Below are 17,897 nucleotides of genomic sequence, written 5' to 3' on the forward strand. Positions count from 1 at the left end.
TAAACTTGTCATTTGAAAAGCTTAGTTACCCAAGAAACTTTGTGATAAACATCATGGAGAAATGATGAAGGTCGTTTTGGGCTCTCAACAAATTGGTATAATTTCCTCACAAAATTACTCGTTAAAAGTTTATACACAGATACTCTTTCTGTAATGATTATTCCCCAAACTTTAGAGTAATAGTAAAAGCCATCAAAACTGTGTTTGACTAAAAAAGAAAGTCACATACACCTAGGATAGCTTGAGAGTGAGTAAATGATGGTATAATTTTCATTATTTTGGGTGAAATAACCCTTAAATGCCATAAATGTTTCAATATCTGACCCAACTCATCCATTGTAAGGATGAAATTTAGATCAAAAAGTTATAAAAGACCCCTGAGAAACAGATTCACTTTAGTGTTTGACTGGTAGTGTATGTGTGTGTGAAACTTTCCCAAACACAGAAATACAGAAGTACGTCAAAGATTTGGAAACTGGTTATTTCAGTGTGACTGAGGGGAGAGGTTGAGGGAATATTTTGACAGTGCCTGTGATCACTCTCAACATCCCTTGTGGTGCAGCATGGCCACACACACTCACACTCAGCATGCACTTTGGCCTGGTCCGAACTGTGTTTTGACAGAAATGCAGGAATTCTGTGGGGGGATGTTTTTGGAAGGATTCGAGCCCAAACAGAAGCCTGGAGCATACACCCTGATCCAAAGAAAGTGTTGAAAGTACATTTTTGGCAGGGGTGGTGTATTGTACTGCTTTACGTGTTTGCTAAGGACTCTTGCTGGGTAATGAAATACTTGGTGTGGAGCTTTTTATTGTACGTTCTAAAGCCTTTTGAATTTTACTTTATGAACTCAGAAAATTGCTTTGGCGTACCACTGCGTTGACTTAAAAAATATATGCGAGGGAGAAAACGTTGTGAACAGCAGTTTTTGTATTTGCGCAGTCTTTTTGTATGTTTTCTTTCACATTTCATATGTCAAACAAAACCTGTTAGTTATCTTTCATGATGGTGTTTGTCCCTCAAACACCAGCAAGTTGGATTTCAAACAGTGTCCAAAATGAACTCTTTAGTGGAGGGTGAATTTAAAAAGTGCGGGCATTAAGCTTGCCAATTGTCTGAATCATTTTAGTTTATTTTTATCCCATCGAAAATTGTATTTTATATTTCTTTAATTTGTATGATAAACCCTTACAGCATCATATACAAAGATGAGCCATTTTTCATGCCAGTCACAAAAACCTGAACTCATTTTCATTCTGTTCCTTTGTTTTGAATCTTTATGTAGAGAAATATTCCACAAATGTCCAATAGAGAATATATGGGGATCATAGATAAAATGTATGATGTAACATTCCCGCTGAGTTTTTCCAATTGAACTTTTAATTTGAGTAATATAATTTGGACCCTAATTTTAAGCTTTCTATTCTTGTGAGTCAGTTTTCTTGTCAGTCTGCTGGACACCTACCTACTCAGTTAAATAACCATGAACAATCCTAATAATGTTTCCCCTGTCAGTTACTACATTTAATTGTAGTTCTCAGTGGGCTGTGCTTTAATAGCAGATCTGGAGAGTAAACACTAGGTTAGGGATTTGAGTCACTGTCTGAGGAGGTTTCAATGACGCACGTATAGACAAGTCACTTCCCACTTTAAAAGTAACGAGTTACAACATTGAACAGAATTTTACATACTAGTTTTTTAGGGCACATACAATCTTATTCCCTAGAATCGCCTCCAGTTTCTCTAAACGATTGCGTTTTAATCCCAAACCTTCGAATGCCAGGAAAAGACCTCTGGTTTGAAAAAGTTGGTTGAGTTTGGAAAAGACGTGGTCAAGTCTCACACGGGCCGATGTCTCAACCTCTGTTCCACCCCTCTGGTCTTTCCAAAGTTAAACTTTTGGTTCAGAGGGGAGTGTTGCATGGCTTGGATGGATGATGGACTATTTTTAGCTTGAGGCAGATGTAGGGAAAAGTTGTATTTCCAGGCTCCCTGAGCTCTGAGTTAAGGCCTTTGCTTTAACGTTACCTCCCCTGAACATCTTTCTTAAACGCCGTTAACAATAAAATTGTGCACTGCAAACTTTTCTTTGCTTTTCCTCTTAACTCCAGGAATGATTCTTTAGCTGGGCTTACCCTTTAAGTTTTCTGAACTTTGATCAAATTTAATCTTCCACAGTGAATTCCAGCACATGGCTCTGTTTATTTATTCTAGTCCTGGATTGTTCGAACTGCCTTTATTTTTTCCGCTTTTACTAGCAGAGGGAAATATTCATTTGTGCCATTGGAATCATCATCCTCGATGCACAGACAAGTCTGAACATCTCCAGACCTTTGCTTGCAGCATGAGCGTACATTTAAATTTTTACTTTCGTTCTTATTGGGTTAAATGCATGAAAAGTCATGTAAAAGCAATAATATTTCATGTTTAAATGAATATGGTGAATTATTTCTGGAGTCCCTGCGCTGTAAAATACTCTTATCAAATAGCAAAAGAACATCAAGCATGCATCTGCATCCGTGATGCTTCCCTGATCCCATTTAACAGGTTTGACAGAACCTGTTTAACTGATGCGTGCTTTCGCCTCTTTGCTTTAGCCACCGGGCTTAATAGCGTTGATGGTGATAAATAGAGCGAGGATAACTCCCAGAACACAATCGCTCATCCTGTGTGCTGTTTTGTTTTCACACTCTTACTGTACTGACAGATAAATGCCGACAGGCTTTTGGCAAAAGGCCCCAAAACAAACAAACAGACACAAAAACCCATTAAGCCCTTTTCGGCTGGAAAGATGACTGCAAACTGGCACTGTTACTGTCTCCTGTCAGCATGGCTGTAATGGTCCTTCACCACATGGAAATCACGCTTTGCATTTACACACCTTATTTGCCTTCTCTGTTGATCGCTAGTGGAAAAAGCCGGCCGGTCTGTTTAGGGTTCCGCTGTGAAGCTGTCACGGGTCTAAAGGCAGGTTAAATGCATCTGGCCCCAGATGATTATGCTTATAATTAGTTGCAAGAATGAGCTGATTTATTATGTTTGGTGGTGTATAGTTATAATGTTGGTTTGAAGGCCTCCACTATGATTATAGTCTGAGGTAATAGCAGGCTGTGTGTGTGTGTGTGTGTGTGTGAGATATCTTACTGCTACTGACAAGGCTGTGTCTGGTTCTTATTCTGCATTTTTAGTAATGGTGTGTCCTGCTTTTTCTAAAAGATATTGTGAGGGGTATTGGGTTTTAGTAGGTTGTTGTTTATATTTACTTTGGTCTCTAGCATTTGCTTTCAGGGTTTATATCTGTCTTTTGGCAGATCTCGTCTGTGGTCTGCTGATAGGGTGAGCAGATGATTATGATTTAAAAAAAAAATTATGACACATTAGGGGGCGTGGCCTGGTCAGTAGAGCGCATACTCTTCTGGCAGTAGACCTGATTTTGAATCCTGCCTGGTGTGATTGAAGCTAAAGTACAGAAAGTACATTTAAAGAAACATCGTTTTTTGAAAATGGCTTGATAGATCTGATCTTTGGACGTGCAGTGAGTTGATACGCATGACAAAAGTTAAAGATTTGTTGTTCTGAAATCATCTTAAGATTTTTTTTCATCAAAGATTGAGTAGTTATAATAATAAAATGTGTGGAAATATCTACATGCACAACACCAAGCAACATATGTAGTTCTTTGGGTATTTTATGTACAATAAGTAGGCTTTCATGTATTTTATCCGGGTCTGATATTTAATATTTATTGGTCTGGTCACTCTCCACCAAAGACATGAAAGGACCACAGTCACAGTTAGATCAAATCACTAGATTAAACTTAGACTCAAGACAAACCATTTACAGAATTTGGAAAACTTTCCCTAACTTCTGTGCTGTTAATTTTGGGTTTGTAAGCAGTTGATTATTAAGCTATTCTAATGTGAAAAATGGCCTTATAATGCCCTTCTTGCCAGTTTGCATGCTCTGATGAACAGTGCATATCAGACTGATGTAATCAAACTGCATCTGTCCTCAAAAGGTTTTTTATGTCAGGCAAGCTCAATGATCCGTCACAATGTTCTCAAGTATTTCCTCAAAGCAAGGTCAGAATTCTCATTGAGTCCTTTGGCTTCAGAATCGTTTTTGCTCCGACACTGGCTACATTTACATGCACAACTTTTGTGTCAATCAGACTAAATTCATTCCGATTGATGAATCTGAATGTAGAGTTTACACAAACGCTAAACATGCGGTCAGGTTGATGTGCGCGTTTATGTCCCAAGCTTCAAATCGGAATAGATTTTTTGACATGCGCACACTGCACGAATATACAGAGTTTCCCGCTGTTTGCGCATAATAGCTATTCTCCTACATTGGTTCTTTTTGTTTTAAACGGCAGACTTAATATTTATCCATTACTAATGGATTATTGGGTTGCATGTAAACATAGCCATTGTTTTTGCTGCTTTTGCATTATTTTTGCTTTCAAAATAATCCTTTTAGCAACCTGACTAGAGGACCAGTGCATTGTTCAACTTATTCAACATTAACTGTGGGGCAGTGAAGTATGACACTTACTTAGAAAGTATTCTGGATTCCTAGAAGTTGCTCGTTGGTGAGGTCAAGGGTTGTTTAATAGGCCATATTCCATATAAAGTGGCTTCACTTTTTAAGTGATCAGTTTGGTACCAAAATATAAACAGTGTATCTTCACAGAACTACCTTGACCAGTTTTCTATCACTAAGATGCAGAGATATATGAATTAAAGGGGCTTTCCTCTGTGTTTTTACTTGGCACTTGTGAATGTATAATTTTAATCAGTAATCCAAACTGCCTCGATATGCTTTAAATAGTTTTTGCTTTCTATCAGTTTGATTAATCTCAGCCAGTAAATTACTGAATCTCATAGTGGTTATTAAAATTTGCAAGTGCAAAAAGAGTTCTGCTCTTTTTCTCTGTAGGCTAATCTGCTGAATGCTTCATGGGATTTTATCATGCATTAACTGCTTTTATCATGTGTAACAGCTTTGTATGAAGATCAGACTGAAATTAAATGTATTCACTGGAAAGTCTTCCTTTCCGCCATAGCTCTCAAATCTCACTCATATTTGAGTCCATTAAAATATAGCGGTCACTGTCACTGATGTCAAACTGCTATATCTAAATGGAAAGTGAGATTTCTGAGCCATTGACATCAAACCAAAGATTTTCTCTAGGCCTGTATTGTAATAATTAGATAATTGTTGTATAAATGAATGCATAAATATTATACTCTCGTGATTTGTATTATCTTAGAACTGTACATTTTTGAAATATGGACATTACTTTGAAACGGTCACCTCTGATTACAGCTCACGTTAAATTGTAATGTAGAAACATGCAGTTTGTGTGAAGCTGCTTTGAAATAGGCCTATGTATTGTGAAAAATTGAATTGAAACCTGGTGAACCATCTTGACATGCTCTATTTGAATGGATGTGATCACAAAGGGCATGAGGGTGCGTAAGCAATGACAGCATTTGTTGTGTTTTGTAGCAAAAAACTCCGGAATCGATGTTGATCAAACCCATTGTGTGCATGTATCATCTGTGTGTTCAGATTTTATTCCCGGCGCCCCAAAACCAGACACATTCTTTTCACATACATGATAGAAAACAATAGTGTTGATGATAATGACAAGTTTTACAGACGAGCAGACTCTCGCAAACCCTACTGGGATTTCCTTTCTGACCTTTTCTGTTCTCCTCTGAACCGATTTGATTAAAGTCTTTCTATTTGCTCTTTCGCAGCTTTCCTTGTAGGGTTTGAGAAGTGGAAACTGTCCCTTGTTGGATAATAATGTCCATCTGGCTCCATTTTACACCAGGACCAGAGCTTGCTCGCTTTGCTCACCTCTAAGTGGGAACACAGCACTCTGTCACACTGCTGTAAGAGCAAAGAGAACGTTGGCATAGATGTGCGAGGTGCCCGGAAATTAGGAGTTGGATCATGGACACTGGCCCGGCCATCTGTTTGTGTGAGACAAGGTGGTGTTGATGACATTGTCCAGACCTGCTCTTTGCTGGTTTGCTGACATGAAAAATGGCAAATGGGTACGCAGCATATTTTGCTATCCTTTGAATGCATGAAGTTAAAGCTGCATGAGATGGAACTTGTTTTAATGTGATGATGGGATATATTGTATTTTTATTGTATATATTGTATTTTTAGCCTGCCATTCTAGAAACAAACGTCTGCGTGAGTGCATCACTGAGCGCCTGTTCGCTTCACTGAAACGTCTCGTTTTGCTTGCAGAGAGAGAGAGAGAGAGAGAGAGAGAGAGAGAGAGAGAGAGAGAGAGCGAGCGAGAACTCTCTTTGTTTACTTCTGACCCATAAGAACCAGCAACGACATGCGGCTATTGTCAACGGCGATGACTGAGAAAGCACATGGTGGAAAAAGCGGCTTTATCTAAATTCTTTGCCGGAGGTTCCTAAAATGCACTGAACAGAAGTTCATAACCTCTAACGTCATCAGGAAGGTGAAAGGTCACCTCTATAGTGGGTTTATATTGGTTTTACCTCAGGAAATGGCCGACAGATTGCATTTCATCTTATGTATCTAACTTCCTTTATTCATTGAACATTGGGGTTATGATGTGTATAACTAAGGTAGGCTGCTCATGTGCCTTGTGGGCAGAAGCCTCTCATTCGTGGATTGTTACACTGACGAGATGTCTCCTTGGGCTAGAGCAAACATGATCTTTACAGAAGCATGTGCAGGGGTGATTCTTATCTTGTGGATCTGGAGTAATATATTGTATAAGTTTTATATTAATGCATTTATTTACTGTTAAAGTTAACATGAAATGAACATTGAAACCATTTACTTACACGTCTTTAGCCTTATTATAAATTAATCATCGGCATAGAGAAAACGTCATTCTACTTTATCAAAATCATGTCATCAAAACAATGGATAAAATCAAGCTGCTATATAGACAACCATTTAAAAAAAAGAAAGTATTTTATGCGTACCAAGACTGCATTTATTCAATTAAAAAAAAGTAATATTGTGAAATATTTTTTTCTATTTGGGAACTGTTATCTAACTGTCATTACTTCAGTCTTCAGTGTCACATGATCATTCAAATATAGCCTACTGATTTGGTGCTCAAGAAGCATTTCTTATTATCATTGCTGAAAACAGTTGTGCTGCTTAATTTTTTGTGATTTAAAAAAAAATTATTTGAATAGAAAGTTTAAAAGAACAGCATGCATTTTAAATGAGTTTTTTTGTAACAATGTACGTCTTTACTGTCACTTTTGATCAATTCAATGCAACACATCGCTGAAACAAAATCTTTAAAAAAAACTTACCCAGAACTTTAGTTTTTCTCATATACCCTTTTTTTATCCAGAAATACATTGCATTACAGAAGTAAAATAGGTTGCGGATGTAATTTCATGTTGACTTCAAGCTGTTTTCCCTCATATTTGATGTTGCTGCCTTTTCTAAAAGTCAGACTGTAAAATCACAAGACTGATTGACGTCTACATATTTCAGTTTATTGAAAGAACAAGTTTTAATTTGATTTAAAAGTTAATCTAATACCGGAGATTTTATCAAGTAGCCTGTGATCTTTCACTAATACTGGATTGGGTTGGCAAAGTAAGAGATCATTTGATGTTTGCTTTTTGTGCCAATTTCCATTAAATGTTAACATCATCAACATACATCGATCTACACATAGTTGCTTGTTAGGAACTGCTGTTTATTACATCTTGTAATTAGCCTCAGATTCTCTTATTTTCGTAAGAGGCAGGTTTGTTTAACCTTGACAAGAGAGTGAGACAGTGAGGTGATGCAGCACAGATCTTTGTTTTTGGGACTGTGGGGCATGAAGAGATGGTGCCAGACGCTTGGGAGAAGAAAGATCAGCCAACTCAGTCTCAGAGGTGCAGGGTGGAGGGAGTGAAAATGAAAAACACAGAAACTCCCATTTCCTTTTTAGTCTATTGCTCGTTCACGCTGGCCCGCTAATCTCGGTGTCTGTGCTTGCAGTGCACTGCACAAAAGCAAAACGTTCATTAGGGAAGACACTTACCCTGTAGTCTTCAACGAACGCTCTCCCTCATTCCTGTGTTAGCATACACTCTAGAATGACTAGTCTAGAGGCTGACTATAGTTTATCTAGATTTTTTTTAATTCTATGTTGCGTACTTTTGTCCTATTCTGTCAATCTCCTCCTTATGTAAACACTCCCTAAGCACGTGACGAATCTGTTTATGAATGTGACCAGCATTAGCCTATAACACAGGGCTATGTATGGCTGACCAACACCTACCAGCTAGTCGATTATGAAATTATGTAGTTTTGCACATCCCTACTTTAGATGTATTTTGTGGCCACTGGCGATCTGGATTAGCATTGTGATGGGATCCAGTTTCCAGGTCCATGCTGTGCCTGGTTTCTTTTACACATTCAGTCCTCTCCCCATAGCTGATGTTCAGCCCTAATTGGTATAATGTCTTCCTTTCACTTTTGATTTAATGGCTGCTCAACAGGCACAACTTGTGCTTGTGCCTCTCGCTTGGCCCTTTTCCCTGATTTGGTCAATTCAGCTGTTCAAGTCACATTGATTTTAATTATCATGGAGAGTCTGGAGAATGTAAATGGCTGTAAGGGCAACTATAACAGTAGCCTGGGCTTCCAAAATGGTTATTTTTAGTGGCATGGCAAAGTTAACGTTTGTTATATTTATGTTATACTGCACAAAACCAGGAGCCATATAGTTTTATGGCATTCTCAACCACAGAAGCTGTTACTTTGCTGTCTCTCAATCCCTGTTTTAAAAAGCTGGTGCTGGAGGAATGATGTAATTTCCTGCTCTGTCCCCCAAACCACTTCCTCTTTTGACTTGTCTCAGTCAATGACTGAGACTGAGGTTGGTGCTATTGCTTTGTTCATTCGGTACAGGAAACTTACACGCCCATCCTGTTCCACTAATTCAGGGGCAAATTGTCAAGCTCTTCCTCGCATTTAAAGACTGATGCGCTTTGTGTTTTTAAAATCGAAGTGTTGCACTGTTATCATTTACATGCGTGGAGCGCGTCTCAGAAGCTCGGTTAACAAACTTAATGACGGTCATCTGGGAACGCAACGTGCACCATTTCCAATAGGTCATCGTAATAAGTTTAAACATTCACTCCGAGTTTGCATGTTTTGATGTCCACGTGTTCTTTAAAAAAAAAAAAATTACATTGGCTGTAGCATTTCTATCTGTAAAGTGGCCAAATATTAAGAATTAAATAGACATATAAATTCAATGTTTGTTTGGATAATTTTAAACAAGGATTTGATCATGCTGTAAAGTGTAATAACAATCACCAGGCTGGGAGCCTATTGTTTTCTTAGGTTTATTTTTATCACCACAATTATTTTTTATCCGATTGATTAATTGTCAAAATAATTGACTGATTACTCGATTACCAAAATAATCGGAAGTGATGTTCATCATTGCATAGAAAGTGATAAAGTTGTGCAACAGACAGGAAGTCAAAACCATATTTGCCGAAAGTGTCATTATATTCAGATTACTGTCTTCACTTTGTAGTGAGGTAATGTTTATCCAATCGAGCTAGATATTGGTAACTTCTTAACAATGAAATAAACCTTATTATGCAAATGTCACGGTTTACCACACGTTTGCAATTGAAAGTCAGCCAAATGCCAAGAGAGACTCGACCCGTCTGCAAAAAAAGAGTGAAACTGCGGTAACAGTTTCAATCTCTATCGTGTGCCTCGCTTCACTTTTGTCCAGTACAGCGTCTCTTGGAAACGGCTCTAACAGCACTGAAAAATGCATGTTTTAAAAGTTTGAGCTTAATAATTACATATAGAAGGAAGATGTCTCAATGACGTATACTTCTTAAAATATAGTTAATGATGTGTTCATGGTCTACAGCTTTGTTTGAACTCTACACAGTCGTATATTCATGCTCTGGTATAGGATGATGGTTTTGCAAGCAGACAAGAAAAGAGGAAGTACATTTATTATGTGACTGTCACGTGCAGTCTTTTTTGCATGTGAAAAACGTTTCACTTCCATCATGCTTCTCGTATCTATACACAAAATCAAAGTGAAGTAGTGTTAATGACAGTATGCCAAGATTAGGGTAGTTTCTGACACATCTGTAATTATAACTGTGATTGTAACTTTTGGCTCTGTGATGGAGCTCTGCTGACGTACTGCCCGCGTAGATCCGTTCTGCCAGAGGATTAGATGAGCTTCAGGAAGTCTTTCATAAAAGCTGGCAATTCTGTGTCTCTACAGCTGATAAGATGGAGCGGGCAGGGCATGGTGCCCGGAAATGCCCTATAGAAACGTTACACACACATTTACATGTGCCACTCTGCACTCCCTGGAATTATGATGATGTGCTACAAATGTTCAGTCCCTCCTTCTGCTTGCATGCGAGAGTCTCAGCAAAAGCTGGAAGATGTTTTTGTGTTTGTGTGTGTGTGTGTGTGTGTGTCTGTCCGTTGTAAGTCATAAACACTCTTGACCTTTTCTGGACTTTCCCAAACATCCATGTGATTATCTGAGATGAATCTGAGCTCATTGGCAAATAACATTAGCTTTAAACACCCGGAGCCTTATTGTTGTTAATTAGTTTGATAAGCAATGCTATTACTGTTGCTCATAGTTGGGGTTAGTGATTAGTTCAAATGAAAGTATTGCATAACCCAAACTGATTGTGCTACGAGCTTGAACGATTTCTCAAAGCATATAGCTTGTTTAGGAAAGGTTTGCAATTACTTTCCTAAAACGTAATTAGATGGACAAAAAACATGTATTTTATATTTGTTTTATTTTAAGTTATTTTGGTGCATATTTTTTCAGTTACTGTTTATTTTATTTTATTTCAAGTAACAGAATGTTTTTGAGAGATTAATAACCTTGAATTGTAGTTTTACACAGGCAAGCATCACTCACATTTTCATAAGCAAATGTAGTGTGACTTGTGACTGGTTAACCGACATGTGACAACACCGGTAATACCGTATCACCGGGAGGAGTACGTTGGAGATTTTCCCTCTTTTTCACCTCTCCTTAAAATTGCTTATGGTGCATGTCCACTGGCACGGAGCAGAGCGAGCCTTTTCAGTTCATTCCGCTCAACTTTTATAGGAATTAACTAAAAAACGTTCGCTCTGCGCCGTGCCAGTGAACACGCACCGTTATGAATGCCTGTGCAGCCGAATTGGCTGCAATTCGGGGGTAGCATTTACTTGAATGGTGGGTTCATTGCTATTCTTAATGAAAAACATATCATCAAAACAATACAATGACAAACTCGCTTGTATTAAACATAGAACTTTTATTAACACAATGAATAAGCACGGCTTTATTAACAAAACTAATTTGCGCCGCATACACCATGTTGATAAATGAAAACCAATTCCTGCTGTTGATCTGTGCTGCGACTCTTGTTTGGCTCTCATTGAGCAGACGCGTTCAGTTCTTAATTGTAGTGTCTGTTCTCTAACTGAATTAAAGTATTTTTATTGGCCTACTATAAAAAATTCAAAACAACGGTGGGGAGCGGAGCCGCAGTGGGCAAGTGATGTAACCAGTGTTGCGGCTGAACACCGTGTAACACCGACTATTGCAGCAAGCCGAGTTGCTACTATTGTTGCTTGCATAATTCACTTTAATTATGCAGTGGCATTTAAAATTCATGCTTGATAATGATAATACAGATGTCATGCTTCCAATCCAAGCATGTGAAATGAACGTAGAACTCACTCTTTAACTAGGATGATTGAAAGACTCCCTTTTAAAAGTGCTCATGGATGGGTATGAATGCTGCTATAACAGCCACTGTGGTGCCCGAGCTGGGGTAATTAAGCATTGAATGTGTAATGAAGTGTACACCACTGATCCGCTCTGTCTAGGTGGGAGAGCTTGCGTATATCCGTCCCGACATTTCATTTCAAGATGCTGGAATAGAATTGGCTTTTTCCACAATTAGCCTGTGTCTTCTATCTCATACCTGTCCTCTTTTAGCCCAAGGCATGAGGAAACATTGCAATAATTTTACTCGGGGAAACACCGTTTGAAGACCTGACTTGCAATCCTGCCTCAGGCCTCTTAACCAGCTCTCCGAGACTGCTGAGAGCCACTTCATTGACGTTTTTCCCAAAACGTTCAGTCCAAAATTATGTTTAACGCAGAAGTTGCATCAGAGAGGTTGCAGTTATACCTTATTCGTTTCAAAATTACACCACTTCCTGCTTTCAACTTCCTGCTTTAATCCAAGACGTGTGCATCATCAGTCTGACTCACACTGCTCTGACGGTCAATTCTTTTTTTCAAGATAACCCAATGTTTTTTCAGTATGTGTGTAGGTGGCGGATGGTGTGCATGTACGGTGCCACAGCATGCCTGAATCTGTACCCTCTTATCTCGGACAACCACGGCTGTCATCAGACTGCTGCTTAAAGGACGATTAGACGTTGGATTAAGTAAGACCTTCATCTCAATGAAGAGAAAATCCCTCGATGTTTGATTAGACAGGGACCCATGAGGAAGGATGATAAAACAGTGCTTCCGAAGTACTTATATCAAATGACTCATGCAGGGGAATGAATTGCAAAAGTGAGTGATTTGAGTTTTTTTTTTTTCTTCTTCTTTTTTTTTTTGACTGCCGCTTATACCTGGATGGACTTATCTCATCATAATAAGGCCGTTTTCACATTAGAGCATTTTTTTGTGGACTCTAGATTAGAGATTGGCATATCAGTTTTTTGTTTTGTATCGATATAAGTTGATATTTAATTGTGCATGATTGTTTCCCCTATTACCTTTGCCGTTATAGTAAATATTTAAACAATAATTCAATTGATAATATTATATAGCCTATTTAATTAGATGTAAGAAAATTATCTGATAATATAACAGTGTTAAATGTAATCTTTAGCAAATCTTACAACTAATATCCATTTTTCATACTACACATTGTAATGCTGTGATGCGTAAATTCACTTGTAGCGTTTTAAACTATTGATTTGAGTTTTATTTTATTTTATGGATTATCTGTATTATCCAGACTTTTAATTGGTGCATCCCTGCAGCAGTTCAGAGCCAAATAATATAATGTAAAAAACTAGAGACCTGTAGGGGGCTCTGGTCCTGACTAAGCAATCGAAACATGTGTTTGTTTGGCCTAACTGATCCTTGAAGTCCTTCATGCATGATTTAGGAAGATAGTGAGACCTGGTTTTTACTGGGAAGGGAAAGCGTGTAGTAAAACAGAAAATAGGAGGGATTTCAGTCAGTCGAGAGAGGAATGGCAGGAGAGTGTGTTTGGGGTTTGGAAAGGGTGCAGAATGCAGCTGGGGCTGGCCTGCAGTACCGAGGGCTTTGTGATTTGTAATTATGTCGTGCTCCGCAGGCCTGTAGTTTTGTGCCCTGCCACAGAAAGACTCTTTGTGGGGCAGCATAACGTGAGCAGACTGTGAAAAACCTCAGAGAGAGAGAGAGGAATACGTTTGCAGCCCTCAAAGATCCACCCACATAATGAAAGAGAAAGTGAGTGAAAGGTAATTCATTGGAGAGCTTCCCCCTCAAGTTGTTTGAGACTTTACGACCATTTCGACCCGGTTGTGTGACTCTTCAGCCTTAACATTTTGATCTTGTTACATGCTCTTCAGTTCCAGTAAATTCTGACATTCTGCCACACAGTATTTATGACATTGTTTATAAAGGTTTTCCTAAGTATAGTGCCTCTTAGTTCTCCTGTACCTTTGAACAGTTGGTGTCAGGGCTGTTTCCCCACCACTGGGCTAATCATTAGCTTGGGGCAGCTGTGTTTCACACCACTCCAGTAGCAGGAGATGGGACACTGAGATCAATAATGGCAGGATACACAGGCTACCTGATTGTGAGAAGTGCATGTGTCTATAGAGAAGAAAGTGGTCAGAAGGGAAAAATATAGGATATAAAACCATTTTGTGGGGATTCTAAATGCTTTAATTAAAGTGACAAACACGGTGTCATGTTCACTGATGACAGTGAGCCACAATCATAGAGTTGCATACATTAAAGTAAGAGAAACTCATCACAGAAAACATCTTGAAAGAATAGTTCAGTTCTTATGTTCTTTTCAGAAATGACTGGATTTGAATTTTTGGGTGAACAAAAAAACAGCGCTTATTCCTTCAGGATCTTGCATCCATTGAATACCAAGCCTTGAGTGCAAAGGTTCTTTAAACAAGAACGAAATGCAGGAAACCGTGAGCAAGGGCAAGAAAACCATGTGATTAGTTACACACAGTACGTAAGAGGAGAGCTGGATGTTCCAGAGGGAAAGCTTGTTGGGACTGTCTGGAATAAAAGACCCATTTTATAGTCGGCACGAGCGCTGGAAACCTGAGCTATTCAAGGTTAAAGTGTCGTGATTCCCAACTACATACACACGAGACACTAGGAGTGCCAAAATTCAGCCATTAACATGACCCAGTGCCCTATTCTTTTTCCTCATCCACACTCGCGGATGTAAGTTGCGTATATTTCTTAAATTACAATCAACTAATCAGATTGCAAAACTCGCTGCCAACTGTAGTGCAACAGCTCGGTTCCGGAAGTAAAAATCACATTAATTTTCTCCATAATGGGACTGATTCTCAACAATAATTATAAACTTTTAAAGACAGACAAAATGTTGTTAATTGATGCTATATGCTTTTGTTGAATTCATCAGTTTTGCTTTATTTCAACTTATTTTTATATGATCATGTTTTATCAGTGGAGTTCTTGTTAAAAAATAAAATTAATTATTGTACATTAATTACGAAAAACCAATGATTCTGCTTGAAATCTCCACCAATCAGAGAATCGTGACAAGCAAATCCTGCCAAAAGATATCTTTAGTGCCTTCCTAATCCCATGAAGCACTGCGAATATCATATCATGCATCATATTTATATGCATGTTTTGCAATAAACCTAAAATATTTTACTTCTGTATTATCATCAACATCTTTAAATCAAAAGGCCTAGTTTATTTTTCTATCATTTTTAGTTTCGATTGTCATTCGCAATGCTTCATGACATTGTAGTCTTGTAACTGTCTGATTTTCAAGTACTTGTTTGCTTTTAAATCAAAGTTTGTAATGTTTTGATTCACCGTGTAGCTGGTTAGTTAGGTTCATGGCTTATAATTATTTAACAAAGATGTTTTTTAAAGCCCTATGAGAAAAAATGTTTGAGAGAAATACTTCCAAGAACAAAGGCTGCTGAAAAAGTGACAGAGCACTCTAGTACTCTAAAGGGTTTTTAGATGGGGGTTTCTCTGTGGTTGCTAACTCCTCTGTTTACTTATACATATTTGTCAGTGTTGTCACTGTATTACTGTAATTTAGTTGATACCCTTGTACAACTTTGCAACCCTGAATGACCCCCCCCCCCCCCCCCCCAAAAAACCTCCTTTTAGTCTTTCCCTTTGAAGACTGACACACACAGAGACTCGCACCTCAAACTCACAGAACTCCCTCCTGAAATGACTTTTCCTTGCTTTGCTTTAGTAACCATGGATACGGCTACAGGAAAGCCGGCTTGAAGGGCCTGTCGACACAGAACTTCCATGAAATGAAATTAATTAACAGCTGAAAACTTAAACGAGATTGCTTATGCTAATAAAACGTGCCTCTGATTCCGAAAGCATGGCTTTTTTTCACCCTTCTTTTTTACGTCAACTATCAAAGTCATTATAATCTGTAAGTTATGCTGTGAAATCTTCAGGATGTTAATAGGAAGCTGTATTGCAAGGAAATTCTGCTTTCATTGTTTTCTTTATCCCTTAGGTTATAGAGGTAGTGGCCTGACCATATTTCCTGTAATTTTTAGCTTATTTTGATGCAGTTTTTGTAATGTTACATGCATACACCCTCAGTATGAATGCTATTTTCTGTGGAGGACTATAGAAGCACCAAGAGTGCCAGTAAAGCAACTTTAAATGTCCATTTGAAAAGTGATGTATTATTTAATAAATTGATAATTGTTTCCTTCATTTTAATGCGGCACTTCTAGTCCTAGTTGAGATTCTGTTACTAACCCAAGTGCAATGATTATAAAACTTGTTTGTTTGCAATATATTCACATTCTTAAAAGTCCCTTTGCAAGAAAGTCTCCGACAAAGCAATAAATATGTATTTTCCTGTAGCGTTTTTGAGCATTCTTGGAGCGAAGGGCTGAGGAGACTGTTTTATTTTCAGCATTGCCTTGTTTAAATTACAGAAATCTGGGCGCTTTGCCTCAAACTCCCTGAAACAATGGAAAGTCAAATGTGTCCGTTTCTGTTCGCCGTCTTCGCTCTTTGTCCTTCAGTCAGGCACTCTCAGGTTGCTCAATGTTTTGCTTGAGGTTGAGTAAAGGTGGCCGTCCACATTTATCATGGCACTGTGCTTGAGGCAATCGCTTCTCTGAAGTGAGTTTGCCAAAGCTGACTGAAAGATGTGGTCCAATTGTATTCTGTAAGAGCTGAGAAAGCAGCCATGACCTATGTTCAAGTTTACTGTTGAGTCAGGGGTGCATAAAACGCCAACTTGTGTTGCAATGAGGTACAATAGGGTGCAGAGGTGACCGTCTTTAGAGTTATCTGTGGAGAGTGCTGTGGAAACACTAATGTAGGGCGGATATTCTGTGCTACGCTAACTGGCATCCAGAACAGGAAGGGCTGGGGCGGAACCTTCACGCTAGCTTCCTGTTAGGCAGGAAGTATCTTTGAGTAGTGACACGGTTTCCCCCTAGCAGTGATCCAAAGCAAATAGCTCTCCGCAAGCATCAACTATGATGAATGAATAACAGACACCAAACCACATGCTCAGTATTTTCCCCTATCCTTTCAGAGAACTCTGTTGGCCAACTCTGGGAAAGATAGTTCCTCCTTTTAGTTTATACCCCAAGAAGATTTGTCTTCTGCCTTTCAAACACTTTGTAATTTATTGTATAATAAGACTATGCAGCCTTCCAAAAAGTTTAACACAAACACTGTGCCGGATGGAAAAACAATCTGACTCTCACTTCGATTTTTGAGGAACTTTACTGCGAAGTCGTGACACTATTTTATACCCTGAAAAGCGGTAATGAAACATGCAATTCTGGAGTTTTGTCTCTGTATAAATCAGTGTTGCACTTGTCGACAGGAAGTGATTTAGTTTGGCAATGTTTTCGGAAGTCGGCAAGATTTGGAAAGTCATATTTGGAAACATTAGGACCACAATGGAGAAAAATTATCATAAAAAGGGCATGGGAATGAAACTTATATGGAAACTGGTTAAAAAAATTACATATAAAGTGGTTTGCTTCATTGGAATTAATTTCTCACGAGAGGAATAGTCGTGAGGAATATTTATTTTAGTTCTTTGGTTAGGACCTTGGTTATACTCTTCCTTTAATGACTACAGAAACACTCTCTAATTTATTAACTATTGGGAATTCTGGAAATGGTCTGCCTTTCATTGACCTTGTTTCGTCCAATGAATAAATGTGCGATTTGTTGAGGAGGGCTGTGTGAAGATGGAGTGGGTGGCATTTAAAAGTGCTTTGCTGGTCACAGTGTATGACTCTGTAAAGGTTATCGATGTCTGTAGCTGACCCTCGTGATGGAAGAAGACAACAACGCAAAGGAGTTTTGTCATTGATGCCAATTTCCTGCGGTTATTCGTCAACGGGGTTCAATTCACTGTTATTTTAGTATTTTTTAAATATGATTATAATATTTATTATTAGTTTTGATTTAACTTTTTATTTTTTAAATTATGTTATGGGCTTCTATCATACTATTAATTTAAATATTTATTTTTAGCTTTGATTTCAATTTTAGTTAGTTTTTTATTTTAGCTCTTCAAATTAAACTTGTATCATTTATGTGC

The 17,897-nt window shown here is 38.3% G+C and overlaps 1 protein-coding gene across 4 annotated transcripts in view; it reads left to right on the plus strand.

Moving 5' to 3' along the window:
• The window catches only part of gnai2a (guanine nucleotide binding protein (G protein), alpha inhibiting activity polypeptide 2a), a 54,573-nt gene that overhangs the window by 1,283 nt on the left and 35,393 nt on the right, over window positions 1–17,897 (plus strand). The gene's annotated exons all lie outside the window — the stretch shown is intronic.

Source organism: Phoxinus phoxinus (genome assembly GCF_949152265.1).
Source record: "Phoxinus phoxinus genome assembly, chromosome: 22".
Classification (NCBI taxonomy): domain Eukaryota; kingdom Metazoa; phylum Chordata; class Actinopteri; order Cypriniformes; family Leuciscidae; genus Phoxinus; species Phoxinus phoxinus.